General features: G+C 38.0%; 1 protein-coding gene across 3 annotated transcripts in view; it reads right to left on the reverse strand.

The window, feature by feature from the left end:
* HIVEP2 (HIVEP zinc finger 2) overlaps window positions 1-14,303 on the reverse strand; it is a 216,236-nt gene that overhangs the window by 164,881 nt on the left and 37,052 nt on the right. For all 3 annotated transcript variants that reach the window (XM_052645483.1, XM_052645484.1, XM_052645482.1), the window contains exon 2: window positions 2,707-2,781. The gene's annotated coding sequence lies outside the window, so the exon portion shown is untranslated. The remainder of the gene's footprint in view (window positions 1-2,706; window positions 2,782-14,303) is intronic.

The raw sequence follows: 14,303 nt of genomic DNA on the forward strand, positions 1-14,303 counted from the left end.
GGGTCCTTCTAATTCATTCTCGTGATTCATTCTCATTCTCTGATGGTTCCTGGTAAAAATGCAAATCTGAATGTGTCTCTCCTCCTTGCCTACAGGATAAAGCTCCAACATGGCAACATGGCATACCATCCTTGACCTGGTCCCTGCCAAAATTTCCAGCTCTTTCCCTCGTGACTCGTCCTCTTCCTAACCCTGTAGTCCAGCCATACGAAGATTTACTTGTTGGTTTTATGTCTTTGGGTCTCCGCATGCCAGGGCTGTCTTCCTGGAATGCCTTTCCTTGTGCTGTCTTCCAGGCAAACTGCCATTCAGCTTACAAGATGCAGCCCTGGCATTTACTCCCCTGTCAAGCCCCCTGCAGAGCTGACTGATTCCTTTTTATGTCACAGCTAGGTTTTGTGCATTTTCTCTTATAGCCCATTTCACCACCTATTGGAATATTTTACAGTCTGCACTTTCCTTCTAGAACATTAGCTCCTCAGGGGCAGATACATGCCTGTTCTGTTTTGCATGCTTAAGCCAGCACATAAAAGTAAGTCAAAAGCAGTTGCATATGTTAATTAACAAACTGAACGGATGTTATGTGGGTATATGTCTTTGGAGCTGCAGATCATTTATTTTTAAGAGTAAAGCCAAAAAGAATGTTCTAGGCAGAAACAATGGGGGAGATAGATTATTTCTTTGTATGAAGAATTGATAAGTGTGGCCCCAAGTCTAAGCTGAAAACATTTTGCTGCCAAGTCTTCAGGCACATAAAATCCTCAAGCCTCATTCCTCCACCACAGGAGAAGAAGGTGATGACAGAGGATGAGATGGTTGGATGGCATCACCGACTCAATGGACATGAGTTTGAGCAAACTCCAGAAGTCAGTGAAGCACAGGGAAGCCTGGCGTGCTGAAGTCCGTGGGATCGCCAAGAGTCGGACATGACTGAGTGACTGAAAAATAACCAACCCCACGGAGCTATCCATGATGCTGGGCTCATGATGATGTTCAGGAATGAAAGGAAAAGAGTAAAGATCTGTATTGAAGAGGATGTTAGCTGGATTCCCTAATCTCTGAACCTAGTGCGGATAACCATCCAAATTCGACCTCAAATTTCGAGTGGCACAAAAATGGTCTAAGGCTTATTAGAGAATATTCTCACAGCTATACAGAGCATTTGACTTATCCCACAGATTGTCTAAATTGAATCAAAGCAAAAATAAACATTTTCCAGACTGTTCTATCATTTCCAAAACACAGGGCAGGGACATGGACATATGATAGATAAATAGTTCAGTTGTGAAGCTACCTCTTCAAGTGACGAAACCAAGAGACTGGGGCGGTTGCAGGGGGCGTTGTGGGGTGGAGGGTAGGGAACTGATACAGATGAGTGTGTCCGTGAGGCATGAGTGAGAAAAGGGACTTGAAGTTTCAGAATTGAGACAGATGCCAGTAACTGTGGGCAGGGAGACTTCATTCACCAATCACTCCATGCTGCACCTGGGTCCTTATGCAGAAGACAGGACACCAGCTGCACCAGAAAGCACCCCTCCCCACAAAGGGGGAAGCTGATTACAGCTTTCACAAGCCCCCATGTGAAGACTGCGATTCAAAAGCTTTCCCTAGAAAAGGACGGTGGACAGAAGCAGCCAAGGATCCCTAGGGACACACAGAAAAGCAATAACTCTGTCGACATTCCAAAAAGAGAAAGGGAGAGGGGCATTTCCCTTCCAGCAGCATTCTTTCATTGCCTTTTCTTGCTTCTTTTCTGAGGAGAGAAGGGAGGTGGGTGATGGCAGTGAGACCATGTAAAAGACCAGAGGGCAGTGGACATGAACTTCTATCTGGCTTCCCTGCACAAAGGCCTTATTATAAAACACACATAAAAATGTGTGGGCAAGACTTGGAGGGTTGGGCTCCGCACCCCTCCTCCCCCAAACTCACTCCCAAGCCCATGCTTTGAATGCATTTGTGTACACACACCCTCCGATAGAACAGGTTCTTCATGTTGCCATGGAGCTGAGAAATCACACTGCTTTTACACTTCCAGCAGCAGAGGTAAGAATCACTACATGATGTTAACTCTGGTTGTAATCCCGATTTTCAGTTGCTTCTCCTGTTCTCATGAACTTGATATTTTTTTTTTTTTAGTTTATTCTTTGTAAGATTGCTGCAAACTGGAAGCTGCTGGCAAACTGATGCTTGCTTTTATCAGCTCAGCATGCAGAAAGTAGAGCACATTTGTGACTGGGAGCTTCCTCCTCCCTTCCAGCAGAGTTTATGACCTTATTGTATCTTAGGAGAGTTGATCAGAAATGCAAACTAGAAATCAACACTTATTTAGTAAATATTCTGTGAAACACATAAAACCTCCTGTAACCAGTAGCTGTTTTTTTCTGACAAGATAAATCTGATTATTTCTACTCCAATGGGTACTTCTCAATAGGCCTCAACAATCAAAATCATATGAATAAAAATTTTGTAAATACAGATAGCCTTCTGCAAGGTCCCCTTGGGTTTCATTTCAAAGCTCAGCTATTACCTTACTGCGTAAAAATCAAATAAAAGAATCTAAAAGAGGAACACAACATGATTTGCTAATGCAACCTCAATATTCATGCCACCCCTCCTTTTGGAGTTTTGCATCTCACAAGAAATGGTGATTCGACTTCTACAAAATCAAGTGCCACGGAGTTCAAGAAAATCATTTTGATTTCCTACCTGGAAATCTGTTTTCGGTCCTAGTCACACATCCTCACGATCTTGAGTCTCAGTGTCTCAGGTAAGTTCGCCAATCTGCTGACAAGAAGTTTCGTGTTATGACTTCTCCTTCCACAGTGCACACATTAAGACTTAACTATGAAATGACCGTAAGTACTAACCAGAGCAGCAAAACTAAATCTATTGGTTTGAAGAAAGAATGTAAATACGTGGAGGTGGGAGAGGCCAAAATGTCAGGTGATGAATGTGGCACCAAGCTACGTATGCAGGATATCAGATGGCTAAGCAAAATTCAGTTTTAAAAGTTTATTTTTTTTTCTTTTTTTTTTATTGAAGGATAATTGCTTTACACAATTTTGTTGTTTTCTGTTAAACCTCAACATGACAGTTTTAAAAGTTTAAAATCAGCTTGCCAGCAACAAAATAAAGAGTGATTGGCATTGGATAATAACCCAAAAAATAAATACCCATGCCTCCAAACCAAAAATAAATAAATCATGTAGGTACTCTCTCCCTCCAAGCTTAATTATTCTCCCTTTAATGTGGGCTGACTTCCAATAAACAGAATATGGAAAAAGAAAAGTTGTAACTTTACAGTGGAAACCCTAGCAGACTATCCCTTAACTAAGTGATCAAGGTTAGCACCACTGGTGACCAGTTAAGTTGACAGGACACACCTGATAATACAATGCAATGAGGAGGGCACCTCCTGCAATCTTCCTCTCCAAACCCATCATTCCAGCCTACAAAATTTCTGGCCCAATACTGTTCGAAAATATCCATCCCTTCACAAACAAGCGGAGTATGCCATGGTATGCTACACTGTTATTATATATATCATACTGCATTTGTATTCTGTAGATTATATTCAATCTTTTAAAAGTGAGCACCCAATTAATACCAAATGAAGTTTTCAGGAAACCCAGACAAGTCTTTAAAACCATTAACCAAGCACTCAAACGGACTAGCCTTTTTTAGGTAGGCATTTTGTTTAAATAGTCATTTTCCCTTTTCTTTAATTCTACTGTTTCCACAGCACGTCAGAATGACATCTCCAAAGGCTGGAGACCTCAGGTTTTTCCTCGCCACAAATAGTATGTATATTTTCACTATGACTAGCAACAACGTGCCTGTTATTGGTGATCCTGGTAATTATTTAAATAGGCTGACTCTGCATTGATCTTAATGGCACAATACTGTTGACAGTTCAATGTTAGCCAGTCACAGGGCCTAGTAAGCACCCTAGCCAGACGCCCCAGGCTGCTTGTGGATAGGCATTCCCCAGCCTCTTGGCTGGGTGACAGCAACCACAACAGCCCACAAGGCGGGTGGAGAACCGATGAATAAAATGATAAATATTTGTGATGAAACAGGATGTTGGGGAGGGGGAGAGGGGATGGAATATCTCAACAACTGAACTACTGAAGCTACGTTAGAAATTTAACAGTATTCCCTTTTTGTACAACTGGGAGCAGTACACAGATAGATCTTTTCTCTTGTGTTTTCCTCTTTATTGTAAATAATTTACAGAATTACTACTGTACAATACAACATCCACCCAGGCACAGGATTTAAGACTTTGAGCCACTGAACTATAAGTGCTGTACACTGAATGAATGCTTCAAATTGTCCTTTGAAAATGATTCAAACAATGCTGTGAAAATATAATTTTTTTCAGGCCAGAAAACACTTTTAATAGATTGTTCCTTACTACTGATTGAATATATAATTTAAACGATATTATTTAATAAGTTCAATCTCTCATTTATGACACTTAGTACCAACAATAGTAATAATTTACAGGCTCAGGGGCATTCTTGTCAAGAGTAAATACAAGAAATTCTGAAATAAAATAGTGCTTCATTTATAGAGTGCTAAGACTGAGATACTTCACTTATATGGAGTCCCCATACTCAAGCAGATGACTCAAGTGACTCCCATTTACTCACATACTGATTCTGATATCCAACACCAATTAGAAGAATAAAACAAGAGAGCTCAACTATGGGGGGCACACTTGGGGCTTGCTTTTTCAAGATAGTGTTATCAACTAACAATACCTTCTCAGAGTTCACAGTATTCTTTCATCTATTCTGAGAGGAGTGAAAACTCTCTTGCTTTCTTGCTGATTATTCCACCAAAAAAGTTAAAAAATTGCCCAAACTAAAGCATATCTCTGTGACAATTTGCTACTTCAGATGAGTCTCTGAGCATCTCGTTCACTGATTGGTCATTTTGTTACACAATAAGGAAACAGGATGATGGCTGGCTGCTGGGGAATGAGGAAAGAAGCAAGACTGGAGCAAGACGTACAAGCTCTGAAGATTAGATATAAATATAAGCACTTATATCAATACAAAATGTGAGCTTCTCGCAGCTTTTAGACTTACAATATCAATTGGTCCTGCTAGGATTTCAACTGATGTATTTGACAAGTACCTCAAAATGCTGAATTAGGAAATTCGAGAGATGAGTTCAAAGACACATGTTCTACTATTGTTTTCCATCTGTTATACTAATCATTCCCAAATATGATTTATCAATCCTTTTTATGCCAGAATACGCCTTTGATTCTCCTTAAAAATAATGCCATGGAAAACTTAGTAATTAACATTTGAAAATAATACTGGAGTCGAAGGTCACAGTGTCACATATACTTTCCCTCAATAATAGGTATATTTCTGGAAATCTATTGTTCAGCATAGGCAATGGGACAGCAAACTTAAAATGAAAAAATAAAACCTATGAGAAAATACAGTAGGTGCAGGATCTGAGATACATGTCATATTTCATTCCAAACACTATCGGAACTGACAAAGTTCCCTTTAGTGTACTTAGATCCAAATAGTAACTCACTATTGATATTAGTTCCTATCCTCTTTGTGAATGAAAATAAGACAACCCAAAGAAACTGATCATGTGATTAGAGAGGATAAACTGCCCTTTCTTACCCCACAAAAGAAAAAGAAAGTTCCACAGTAAGAACATCTTTACCAATACTGAAGATACTAAAAATGTAAAACCAAACCTAGAATATTCTATCAGCATAATTTATTATTCATTTGTTCTCATCTGTCAATCCTAACTTGCCTCAAACTTCATTCTTAGTCTTTCTAATTGAATTGGTTCAATTTCACATCCCGCCCCATTATTTATCAGTTAAGTAACCATGGGCAAACTGTGGTTTTCATATCTACTGACCCAGGATAAGAGTAGGCTGATATGTCATAAACACAGAACTGGCATGACTCCTTCTCCTCCATGACACATTAAAACTGACTTAATTACTGTTTTGATGATTTTGTTTGCCCATTATTATAAAATATTTTTTTGTTGTTGTTCCTATTGCCATTTTCTTAATTGTTTGGGGTTTGACTTTGTAGATCTTTTTCTTCTCTTGTATTTCTTGACTGTGTAAGTCCCTTTAACATTTGTGTAAAGCTGGTTTGGTGGTACTGAATTCTCTTAACTTTTGCTTGTCTGAAAAGCTGTTGATTTCTCCATCAGTTTTGAATGAGATCCTTGCTGGGTAGAGTAATCTTGGCTGTAGATTTTTCCCTTTCAGTATATATATCCTGCCATTCCCTTCTGGCCTGCAGAGTTTCTGCAGAAAAATCAGCTGTTAAACATATGGGGTTTCCCTTGCATGTTACTTGTTGCTTCTCCCTTGCTGCTGTTAATATTCTCTCTTTGTGTTTAATCTTTGTTAGTTTGATTAGTATGTGTCTTGGCAAGTTTCTCCTTGGGTTTATCCTGTGTGGGACTCTTTGCACCTCCTGGACTTGATTGACTATTTCCTTTTCCGTGTTGGGGAAATTTTCAACTATAATCTCTTCAAAAATTTTCTCATACTCTTTCTTTTTCTCTTCTTCTTCTGGGACCCCTATAATTTGAAGGTTGGTGTTGTTGTTTGATATTGTCCCAGAGGTCTCTGAGACTATCCTCAGTTCTTTTCATTCTTTTTACTTTATTCTGCTCTTCAGAAGTTATTTCCAGCATTTTATCTTCCAGTTCACTGATTCGTTTTTCTGCTTCATATATTATGTTATCGATTCCTTTTAGAGATTTTTAATTTCAGTAACTGTGTTGTTCATCTCTGTATGTTTATTATTTAATTCTTCTAGGTCTTTGTTAATTGATTCCTGCATTTTCTCCATTCTGTTTTCAAGGTTTTTTTTATCATCTTTACTGTCATTATTCTGAATTGTTTTTCAGGTAGTTTGCCTATTTCCTCTTCATTTATTTGAACTTCTGTGTTTTTAGTTTGTTTCTTCATTTGTGCAGTATTTCTCTGCTTTTTCATTATTATTTTTTTAAATTTATTGTATTTGAGGTATCCTTTTCCCAGGCTTCAAGGCTGAATTCTTTCTTCCTTTTGGTTTCTGCCCCCCTAAGGTTGGTGCAGTCGTTTGGGTAAGCGTCGTATAGGGTGAGATTTCTGCTAAGTTTTTTTTTTTTATTATATAATACTTTTGATATAAAAATTTATCTTCTAAAGTTAATTAAAGGAAACAACCTTTCATTAGCTTTTTAAAATCTTCCTCCTTGTATGAAATAATGGGAGATATATTGAACTTCTATTTCTAAATCAATTGAGAAACGTACTGCTCAACTACTATCCATAATCTAAATGTTTACCAGATTACTGAGATTATTTTTAAATGAATACAAGATCAATTAAACCAATGAAAAGAAAATGATGAAATGCTTTATAAATCCTAAAGTATACCCCCGTTACACAATAGGATCTGAGCCTCAAAAGAAGAATACTAACAACAAGGCACAATTTAGATAATTAATAAGAGGCCACTAGAGGATTCCCTGGTGGTCCAGTAGTTAGCTTTCACTGCTGAGGGTCCAGGTTCAATCACTGATTGGGGAAACTATTATCCTGCAAGTAGAGCAGTGCAGCCAAAAATTAATTAATTAATTAAAAAATAAAAATGGAGAAAAAGTTTTTAGAAACTGATAAAGTGATTCTCACAAAGGACCAATGATCTGAAGAAACATTTCTGAATTATATTTAAATTTTAGTATTAAGACATTGGAAGAATGTGTCATAAATGCTCAAAAACATATGGAAAAACTGATTTCTAAACAGAGTATTTTTAAAGTGTTTAATAAATATGATATAATTTTTTGCTATTAAAATCTGAAGTTAAATATATTTCTTTATTTACCAGTCCTTCACTATATTCAGGCCTTAAATGTAATTTTCATCTACCTTCTAAATGCTCATCTGTAAATCTACATTTATCTATGGATATAAGAAATATGATTTGTTAGATACTCTAAGTATTAAAAATAAAAACTGATAAATGCCCTCTTGCTGATCATTGTATGATTCTAAAATATACATGTCTATAAGAATCCAGTTGGCTTGACAGTGGACCAAGAAGCAAGATGAATAAGTAGAGAACTGCACTATTTAAAAATTATACTTATACTTATACTTTATAATTATGAGTATAATTTTTAAATAATTTTTGAAACATTCATCAAATACTAATCAGAAGTAGATAAACCAGATAAAACTAAGCTAAAATTGTTAAATTTACAAAATAACAAAACAAAATCAAATTTCAAAAATATTAGAACCAAGTATAAAATGACAAGTATTAGTATTTGTAATGTATAAAGAGTTCATAGAAATTTATTTTAAAAAAAACTAGGAAATAAATTAGAAAATAGGACAAACCAATTCAGAAAAAGAAATATAACTAATAAAGAAGCTTCAATAATTATTAAAGAAATACAAACCAAAACAACAATGCAGGCAAGACTTGCACTTTTGCACAGCTATGATGAAAATGGGAAGTGACCTGAAAAGTACTTCAAATAAAAAAATTGTGAATATTCAGAAACAGGAGAATTTTAAGAAAACAGTGACCATTTAAATAAATCAAAATTATATGGCCATTAAAAGAGTACAGAAATTAGCAAAATGGAAAGTTTATATTTTGAAAATAAGGGCTACATCAATATCATGATTATAACCATTTCAAATGTGTGAATTTGAGCAAAGATCAGGAACATACAAGGAAAAATTAAAAATCAGATCAACAGACTGTAAAAGGTGATCAGATAGTTATGTCTTTTATTTATTGTGTCATAATAGTGCATGTGGGATAAAACGTAAAGCTTGACAAGAACAAATGAACACATTAATCTAATGAGTCCCTACATAAAATCTCCCAAATGCATCATCAGTCAGTACCTACCACGAGACAATGACTATTCCCCCAGACAAGTTCATCACTGGCTAGATCTCTGTACCCAAAGCAAGACTGAAAATTTTACACAAAATAAGACCGTGAAGGATCCATAGCACATGCCCTCTGAGCCATTAATCCACACCCAGACCTTTAAATATTTACTATATAGCTTGTGATGTTAGGAATGGTTCACTGTTATCCTTTTAACTGTACCACATTCATTATTTCTACAGGAGTTCATGACATGCTACCAAATCACGTTGTTTGAATACAGGCAGTTCTCAACTTACAAACACCTGACTGAGGAAAACCAAAAATAAAACCAGCTGCTGCTGTCCCCGGGCTGTCGCCTTCTAACACTACCAGAGGTCTCGCTGATACTCCCAGAGAGACTCAGCTGTTGTGAAAAAAAATCTTAAACTTCTTAGAGCACTGGAAGGGAGGAAGGGTCGAAGGAATGAAAGCAGGACTAACCAGGGAAGCCACACAAAGCTGATGCTTACCCTCCACATGACTTGATAAACATCTGATGAATGAATGAATGAATTTCCACACCCTGCAGTTTGAGCCTGATGATTCGGCCCCTATCCTATTCCAATAGCCTGATGATAACAGCCCTCTTTCCTGGGCTCCTGATTCATGGAGCTAGAGCTAAAGAAGGGAATTGAAACCCAGTAACAAACAGCTGTGATCAACAGGTTGCCCACTAAGGCAGTTCATGGACAGAGTCCAAGCCCAGGATCAACCCAGAAAGGTCTGCATCCAAAATCACAGGCAGAGGACGTGATTCACAGAGAGATAAGACAAGACATAAATGGTGAGAGGAAAACAGAAGTTGAAAGTCCAGCGAAGGTTATTAACAATGATGCCACATAAACTCAAAGAAACGAAGTCTAGATGTGATAGGGAAGAAATAAAGATGGTGTCAAAGTGAGGGTGGGCTGGTTTGGGAATAATATTGTGGCTCCAAAGAGCCCCAGTTTAATGTATGATTCGCTTCACTCAGATGACCTTACAGAAGTAGGACTACTTTATACCCATCTCAAGTCTAGTAATTTATCAGTTCATTTCACCCTTTGCATATAGTCATCTTTTGAAATTTTAAGCCACTCCATTGCTCAAAAATCTTCCTCAGCTCCTCTTACCAACTGAATTAGAGAAATCACAATATCTTAGAGTTTGAGATACTATGAGTTATAAGGCCTAAGATACTGTGAGTTTTAAGGCCTTTAAACTCACAGTGAAAGAGGCAAAACAACTTCACTCTTTAATGCAAGATCTACCACAAGATAGCCCATAAGGAATCACATTCCTTATGATTCTCTGATCTTATCCTCGCACATTTCTTGACTCCTGGCTTTCACTCCCAGGCATCATACTGAACGTATCCAGCTCTTTGTGATCCCATGGACTGTAGCTTGCCAGGCTCCTCTGTCCATGGAATTCACCAGGCAAGAATACTGGAGTGGACTGTCATACCCTTCTCCAGGGGATCTTCCCAACCCAGGGATTGAACCCATGTCTCCCACATGGCAGGCATATCCTTTACCATCTGAGCCACCAGGGAGGCCTGAACACCTATGGAAGGCACCATTTATACCACAGTCTATGTGAACAGTGCCCTCAAAAGTTTAAAAATATTCAACACGTAGACAGCCATTTGGGGTGCTCCTCCTTTCATCTGCAACACTCTCTCTGCATGGAATGCCATCTCCCAATCTCAACTTTGCTTCTAAAGATGCTACTAGTTTTTCAAAGTCCACGTCTTCCATGAAACCTTTCCTGGTTCCCACAGTTGGTTGTAATCTTTTTCTTTGCACTTTCACTTGGTTTATGTCACTTATTTATGTATATCCTGTCTTCTAGTATAATGAGTTAATTATGTACGTCTTATAACCAGTTCTAGATTGTATGTATAATGTCCAAAAATGTAAATAGCACAGAATTCCCCTTTCTTTCTATACAGTCACAACCCTATTGCCCAAATCAGGATAGGTACTTAACTACTGGCTGGGACATTTGTATGGGGTGGAGACAGACGATTCAGGAACCAGAAATGTTAGAGGGCGTAGTTTAGACTGGAAAGGAACATAGCCACAGAAAATGTGGGACTAAATTCTGATAACCTGATGCCTTCAGGCTCACTGGTCTGGAGAGGGTGCTAAGTGGCAGGATGTCACACTTTTCCTTATTTCAAAATTTTGCCTAAGACCAAACATGTATTACACTTACAGAAAAAGAGAACCTCCTCCTCACCTCTTTCTCCCACCAATAAGACAAAACCTTCCAAGAAAATGAATTCCCAATTATACACAACCAATCAAAGACACAGTTTTGAAACAAAATACAAAGTAACCCAGCACAATTTAAGCACAATTTAACCTATTTCACATAGTATCAAAAAATAATTTTCCTTCTTCAGTTAACAAAAATCTACTAAAGAGCAAGTTTAAAGGCAAATTTGAAACACCTGGAGAGCAGGTGTATCATTTCAGAGGGATCTAAATATGATTTTCTCTACTATATGGAGCCCACGTTTCTGCCTAGCACATAATATGCATTTTCTTAATTAGTATGCATGCTACCATATCTATTTTAATAGATGTGTCATGCTCCAAGGAAACCATTACGATATATCAAAGGATGATTAGCCATGTAAAATATGATGTGGCATTAACTATATAGACATCTTCAAAATGGTATATACAGATTTCTATCTATATACAGAAATCTATCTGAATATTTCTGAAGACTTTAAAATATGCTGTGCTCATGTGGCACTGGTATAATGTGCACTGGTTGACTATTCAAAATATTTTAGTATATATCTACATATATGAACAGTTATAATCTGAGAAATAAACCCTATGCATTTCTAGACAATTTAAATATGAACAGGGCAGAGGAAAGAGCAACGATATGAAGACTGAGCTAGGGAACGAATTACATCCCAAGCATGTAGAATAAGACTTCACATACCAAACGTTTTTGAGTTTGGGGGTTTTTTTAGTATATATCTAAAAGGTTAAAAGTACTTTCAGCCAAAAAACTTTCAGAATCATTATCACAAACACAGATCACCCAGAAAAACTATGCATTTATTTATATAGATTTACTAGAGTTATTATCATAAGTACAGATTACTATAGCAAATGTATCTTTATGCTTATAGCTAAACACACACACACACACATACACACACACAGACATCTCCTGTGAGACCAGGAAGACATTATCTGGAAATGCTGTACCAGATGGAACGAGCATGGTCTCAACCCTGGTAGCACTCAGAGTCTAAGAAGAAAGATCAACAAATAGTTACTATAAACTGGGGTAACTCAGTAACGCCTTCTCAAGCTACCGAGATGCATGCATTTGCTCACTTCTTCACTCTTTGGCTTCCCCACTGGCCTACATTCTGTTTGCCTTTTTAGATCTTCTGTCTGATTTCTATAGCTTGTCTATTTCCTTCTTCACTTTCAAGCTGTCAGCTATCACTTCTGCAATCAACGTGCCATCCTCTACCAGTGACACTCTTCTCCTTCCATCTAATGTACAGCTCCTAATCGTTTCTAGAAGACTGGATCATTGAGCCGGTAAAAACTGAGACTAAAATAAGGACAAACAAGCTCCAAGTGATGGCTTAATAAGTGTTTCATATCACTGTGGCTTGATGAAATTACGGTGTTCTTTCAGATGTGATATTTCTATTATCTCACTGACCCAGGCAGACATTTGAGAAGACAGTTAAAACAAATGTTCTACCCACAAAATTTCCCACCTTTTCTCCCATGCCCTTCTAAAAAACTACAAAAACATTAAAAGCCCTCAAGAGAGAGGGGACATATGTATACCTATGGTTGATTCATGTTGATGTACGACAGAAACCAATATAATATTGTAAAGCAATTATCCTCCAATTAAAAATAAAATTTTTAAAAACATTAAAAACCCCACATTTTTGCTTAAAAGAAGTACACCTGCTGTCAGAAAAAGGTTTCTTTAAGCAGAGTACTTGTTAACGGTATTATAACACACAGACTATGTTTCCCAAAGAGTGGTCCTCAGATCACCTGCATCAAAGTTACCTGATTTGCTTCTTAAAATGCAGGTTTCCTATACTCCTCTTCAGATGTACTAAATCATATTTTTAGAGCCTAAGACCTTGAACTTTTTAAAAGCACCTTAGGAGCCTGTTGAGCATGATAAAGCTTGAAAGCACCAATCTAAATAATCAAAGAGTGTTTATTGAAGATGTCAGGCTGAGCCCTAAAGACTCAAGTCTTAGTTCACTATCAGCTTATAGCATTTACTGAGTGCCACCCTCTGCCAAGCACTGGATAAAATTAAGTTCAAAAAGTTTAAAAAATAAAGTCTAAAGGCTGTCGCTGCCCCGGAAGCTTCCATTCTAGCCAGGAAGACAAAACAGACAAATGAAAAAGCTTTAAAACAGGCACATGAAGCGTTCAGAGGGGGAGGATGGGGGCCATGCTGCAGTCCCCCGTACGGTGGGCAAAAAGACACTGAAAGGAGCCGAGTCCAGGACCGAGCAAAGGATCACTGGAACTCATAAAGGAAGACTCCCAAGACAAGCGAGCGGCAGGATCGAAAAGGAGAGCTTTTGAAACACGAGTCTCTGAAGAGGTGTGCGGGTTGCCAGAGGGCATTTAAGATCAAGAAGAAAATACCTACTATCATGTCTCCTGCTGCCATAGACAGAAAGAGAAATGCCTGTATGCAGGATTACTAAAAAACCTCAGACATTGTTTGGTGAAACCTTAAAGAGGCAGACAGAAGAGGCACTGTTATGCCCAGTTTACAGATGAGGAAACTAAGAATCAGCTTTCCAGAGCTGGTCCTTTCCTTCCATCAGCAATTCTCTACCCGGCCTGACGCTGCCCGAAGTAGAAGAGTCATTAATTCATCATGTCCTTCAAAACAGCAAGCCAGTCAACATATTATACCTCTCCCTCCCTCCATTTCAAAAAGCCAGCCAAAAAAATGTGTGGGCCTGTGTGCGTATGGCCATATATGAGCATACACGTATGCACAAGTGTGTGTGTGTGACTAATTTAACTAACCACTCATTTTTCTTAATAGTCACTACATTTTGGCATCCTCAAAGATACTCCAGCACCACTAGCATTTATGACAAATTATACTGAAAATACCTGGCTCCCTGGTGGCTTAGATGGTAAAGCATCTGCCTGCAATGCAGGAGACCCAGGTTCGATCCCTGGATCTGAAAGATCCCGCGGAGAAGGAAATGGCAACCCACTCCAGTACTCTTGCCTGGAAAATTCCATGGACAGAGGAACCTAGTCGGCCACAGTCCATGGAGTCACAAAGAGTCGGACACAACTGAGCAACTTCACATACTGA

This window comes from Budorcas taxicolor, chromosome 9 (genome assembly GCF_023091745.1).
Source record: "Budorcas taxicolor isolate Tak-1 chromosome 9, Takin1.1, whole genome shotgun sequence".
NCBI lineage: Eukaryota > Metazoa > Chordata > Mammalia > Artiodactyla > Bovidae > Budorcas > Budorcas taxicolor.